The sequence below is a fragment of the Acomys minous genome, assembly GCF_964271855.1.
Source record: "Acomys minous genome assembly, chromosome: 11".
In the NCBI taxonomy this organism is placed as follows: Eukaryota; Metazoa; Chordata; class Mammalia; order Rodentia; family Muridae; genus Acomys; species Acomys minous.
Window position 1 is genome coordinate 6,402,264 of NC_140492.1, and position 5,604 is coordinate 6,407,867.

General features: G+C 45.1%; 1 protein-coding gene across 1 annotated transcript in view; it reads right to left on the bottom strand.

Annotated features, from left to right (window-relative positions):
- Nucleotides 1–5,604, bottom strand: part of MRPS6 (mitochondrial ribosomal protein S6) — a 55,432-nt gene that overhangs the window by 23,274 nt on the left and 26,554 nt on the right. The window lies entirely within an intron of this gene.

Below are 5,604 nucleotides of genomic sequence, written 5' to 3' on the forward strand. Positions count from 1 at the left end.
CGGAGCTCTAAGCCGAACCCTCTCCTTCTCTTTTCTTCATCTATTACTCTCTCTGTGCTTCCGTATGACGTGTGTAGGCATGTGTGGACAACTTTACAGAGTCAGTTCTCTCCTTCCACCTCCATGTGGGCTCCGAGGATCCCACTCAGGGCCCCTGGCTCACGCAGATAGCGTTCGCCTTCTGAGCCATCTGAAACCCCCAGAGACCTTTTCGCTTTATCATGATGAACCCATAGAGGTAAATGTCACACTGCTGGGTTACGGAGCCGAGCTCTACACATCTCAGTGCACTTCTCCAGTCAGAATGGCCACTCTGCTACACTTCCCATCAGTTACATGTTTATTCACTGACCCACCACAAAGTGGTGAAACCATTAAGACCTGAACTAGAAAAATAACTAGCCTTATACTCTTTCCTGACTCCTGTCTTCTGTCAGTGTTCTAGCCTTCCTTATCACCTCTTACTTTCCCTCGGCCTCCCTTCTGTATGCTATCCTGCACCCACACTTCCTTTCTACAGTACACTGTGCCCACAATCACAGCTGTTCATGTGTGCGCATGTACATGCATGTATACATCATAGACTGGGCAGCTCATTTAGACACAGAGCTGTAACTCTAACTTAAGGAGTAAATGAGATCTTTTTTTTTTTTTACAGTAGTGCCACAGTCCTCCCTAAAGGCGAAGTGCAGACTGCAGCCCCGGTGGTGGCTCCTGCTCCATCAGCAGGACACAATCCCAACTCTAGGATCTTCTTGCAGGGTCCGTTTCCATCTCCACCACCCCTTTCCAGATGAATACAGGATGGGAAACAAAAAGACAGGCAGGAGTCCTAGTTACTATGGCAGCAAGTAAATGAAATGCCGCAGCCCCAGAAATGGATGGTGAGAGCAGGGGTCAGGTGCGCTGCTGTCTCTGTGTACAATCTCGTCCCTGCCTTTACCGCCTATCTCAACCTCTTCATACACAGGGGACAGTACTGAGTGCCAGAGATGCCTCGGAAGGTTTGAACCAACAAAGGATTTATTCTGACAGCAAAGACAAAGGATTCATAAGGAAATTCTACTTAGGCCCTATGTGTCTTCTAAATGTCAGGGCAATGTTTAGAAAAATACCAATTGCATGACTCTATAGAGAGCAATATTTTTGTTTTTTTAAACCGAGATGGCTGAATCAGAAACAGGCTTTGGTAAAGGACTCGGGTCCACACACACTGCTGAGCAACAGAACATGAAGCACCGTCACCAAGCCCGTGGCCGGGGCGCTGAAACCCTAGTGATGGAAGGAAGGAAGAAGCCATGAAAAGCAGGGCAGCCAGAGGAAGGCCAGAACAGCACCACAGGGCCCTGGGAATAAAGCTGTCCCTGGAGACCCAGCTACTTGTGAGAAGAGTGCCTTTCCTCGGTCTCCACGAGCACTCTCCATGTGAGCACTCCGAGGCGCCTTTTCCTAAACTAAACTCAAGCTCTCTCTGACCCTCACCTGCTAGAGGTGAGCAGAGGCTGGGACACAGTAAGTGCTCAACATATTTGATGACTTGTAAGTCAAAGAACCAAGACGTGATGCTTAATACTATTTGATAAGTAAACAAGTAAAAAAACAAACAAAACAACTTACTAGAAAGGAGGAAGGGATTAAATAGTCAGAAAAATCAGAAAGAAGATCTTTGCTGTGAAGAAGAAACAAATCCTGTTTTTTTGAAAGACAGAAATGCATAATAAGGCAAATGCATACCCTTACTCAAAATCAGAGACAGGGTACAAGGCCAGAAATAACCAAGGAGGGGCTGGAGCGATGGCTCAGAAGTTAAGAACACTGGCTGCTCTTCCAAGGGTCCTGAGTTCAATTCCCAGCAACCACATAGTGGCTCACAACCATCTATAATGAGATTTGTTTCTCTCTTCTGGCAGAAAGAACATTGTAAACATAATAAATAAATATTAAAAGAAAAAGAAAAAAAGAAAGAATCAATGAGGAGCTAAGGTGGCAAAGAAAGTATTCAGTCAGCTTCAGATTTCTAGAGCATCTCGGGATGGAATAAAACAAACACACCTCATCATCACTACATTAGATGCTCAAATCCTAAAGCATACAGGGAATTTGTAATTCCAAAACCTCAAAGATTGTGAAAGCTATGAAAATAGGGTTGGTAAACCCCAGCTGAACACCACAGCTACAGGGACCCGGCCGCAGCAGGTACCAGGGAGGCTTCCCTGGACCCGTAGGGGAGCAAGTCAAAGAACAGCAGTCCTCACTTTGCACATACTTTTCTCTGGGGGGCAGGTCTACTATGAGGGTATGTGTGTCTGTAAGGGGTGTGACCATGTGTACAGGTACATGCCCTGCACCTATCTCAGCACTGCCAGCTAAACATTAACAGTGTCTGATCTAGAGAAAAAAACCCAAGACAAAAACTTGCAGAAAAATGAGCCACAGGTGTCTAGAAAATACAAGGATGAATGTGGTAAAGGCTCTTCACAGGGTGTTTGGCCCATGTCTTCAATCCTGGAATTCAGGCTGAAAAGATTGTGAGTTCAAGGCCAGTCTGCACTACTCCACAGGTGTCTTCAAGAAAGACTAGGATGGCAGTGGGTCTGAAGTTTGTGTCCTGAGCTGGACATCTGTTAAGGACAAATATGTCCCCCAGATGCACGTGTGACACACTCTCCTCACATTTCATGCTACAGATCCTTGGGAGTGGGAGCACTGAAGGTGACTGATACATCACGGCTCTGTCATACTCTGACTCCATTACTGTCTGACGTCCTGTTATGTGTAACTCAACAAAGGCCTCAACGGTGAGAGACAATAGCACCATGCTCTTGGAGACCCCAGATTTCACAAGCACAGGTCAAACGAACCTGGTCACCATCAATCACTCTCAGTTACTTTGCTAAACTGACAGAAAACAAATGAAGACAATGTCCCAGAGAATGGAGTACATTATACCACATTTTAAGACTTATGAGTACATTTACTTCAGTAGAGGATGGGAAAAACAAAAACACTTCAGAGATATAATTTCCAGTGAAAACCAGAGGTCTGGGATCTACAGATAAGCGCCCTAGAACAAGGGCTTCTGGGAGTGGAGTTAGCATTATTAGGGTAGGAGACTGACAGTGTTCTATTGCTTGTGGGTGGGTGGATGGGTCTGCTTTTCAGTGAAAATCAATTAGTTTTTAAAACGTTCTTGTAACCCCCAAAATCCATATTCCTGGCACTTAAAAAAAAATCCTTTACAGACACTCATCTATGCAAGGTGGTGAGCAGTAAGGGCCCCTCACCTGCCGCACACATCCCAGCACACCCAGAACAAGGCAGTGCCCCACACTGTGTTGGCTCTCAGTCCATCAAGTGTCCTCTTTGCAGTTTATTTAGTGCCATGTTGATGTGGGGGGTCTGCTGTCTGCTTTTTGCACTTGTATGGTTTCATAGATGATATTACTATAAAAAAAAACAAACAAACAAAAACAAACAGCCCTGAGTGCCATAGTGAGGTTGTGTGCGGGCGGCAGTGTACCTCTAGGAAGATGTCAGCTGCACATCACAGGGTGTGACTTGTGCTGTTGGCTCACGCTGAGTGCTAACACACCCACCATTTATTAAGCAGAAACAGGTAAAATAAAAATTATCAGTTGACATAAATAGGCTTGCAGGAATCTGGCCAAGGGAAATTATTATTTACCAAAACAGTGTTCAAATAAAAATTGTAGGGTTTAGTGAAAAGTGATGCTCAGAACACTGTACCTGCGCTGTCTCGTGCACTGTGCAGCAACCAAAGCACATTAAAGTGCTTTGATGCACAGGACTTGCTACCTTTGAACCACCAAGTCTTCATAGTTCTGTATAGGCAGAACCGTAAAGCCCTGCTTTGTTTGTAATAGCACTCTTCCAGGGGAGAGAAGAAATGGGCAACAGCTGTAAAATATCAGCCTCCAAAGGCTAAACGCAAGAGCAGACACCAAGACACCACGCAAGCTGTAGGAGTCAATGCAGTCTCCAGAAAATGCACTGAGGCTTCTATGAAGAGGACTTTTTCAGCTTTACTGCAACATGCATGACAAAATACAACACACACACACACACACACACACACACACACACACACACACAAGAACTGGAGCCAGCAGATGGTGCCTTATGTATCAAAAGGGTGAAGTGTGCCATTCTCTCCAGCAATGAGAACATTCAGAACAAGATGAACGTAGTCCCCACTGTCCTAGAGACAGGTATTTCAAACTCTGGTGGAACCACGTCAAAAGAACACAAAAACCTCCCTAAGACATGAGCGAAAACCAAGTAAAGGGAGTAGCCTATGACTGATTGAATAAACTAATGCACAGTCCACGCTGACTAGGAAAAGTCATTTTGTGCTACTGGTTACAACTTAAGCACACAGCTGTCTGCACAAACTAGGGGATTCCAGTTTGATGGAGAATATTAGTGTTTTCATTGCCTCCAATTACCTCTCATAAACTACTTATCAAAAGAAAAAAAAAAGATAGCTTGACAGTGGAGCTATAAAGACACTACCTTGACCAAGTGACAAAATTAATTTTCACCATAATGGGACAGCACAACAGACCACTAATGTAAATTCTGAGGAAAAGCATACTACCATTATATTGTATTCCCGCCCCAAATGTACAATGTAGATCTAACCTTTAGGAAATAAGACAATCTCAAGTTGTGAAGAATTCACAACATCACTGACCTCAAACTCGGGGTGGGGAACAAGCAATGTGTCCCCGACTAAGGGAGACGAGAGGCACAAAGCCACATGCAGTGCTGCTCACCAACAGCTAACGTCTTTGGACTACAGAACACTTGATGCAACTTTCTAGATGTTTATAGTAGCTGCGATCAACAGTCCTTGCTTAAAAGTACACCCAAGGCTGGGGAAGGTGGCACACGCCGGTAACCCCAGCACTCAGGGAGGATCACTGTGAGTTTGAGGCCAGTCTAGTCTACAAAGTGAGTCCAGGACAGCCAAGGCTACACAGAGAAACCCTATTTCAAACCAGCCCCCTCATCCCCCAAAAAACTTAAGAGACTGATGTGAGCAAATGGTTCTCTCAGAAAGATTAAGATTATGCCTGCAAGCAAAGGCGGCAGTGTTAACCTCTGGTCAACTTGGGTGGAGACAGCCCCTACTCTCATCTTACTGTAGCGTGCCTGCAACGTGAGGTGGGACTATTTGGAGGTAAAGAAAAGCAGGGGACGCAGTGCTGAGGATATTTGGTTTTTGTTTGTTTGTTTTAAGACTGGGTTTCTCTGGGTAGCCTTGGCTGTGTTGGACTTGCTTTGTAGACCAGGCTGGCCTTGAACTCACAGCAATCCATTTGCCTCTGCTTGCTGGGACTAAAGGTGTGCGCCACCACACCCAGCTAAGAATATTCTTATTTATTCCATGTTTTTCATGTAAGTGTCCTTATCTGCTATCTGCGGGAGTCAGTATTCACAATGGTTAATGTAACAATACCAGTACGGAGAAATTCTGATAGCACTCAGGAGCCAAGCCAGCAAGAACTTGAGTTGAGTATGCCTTCTTCAGCTGAGATTCAGAACACTGAGTGTGGGGCAGACATTCACACCCAAAGTCAT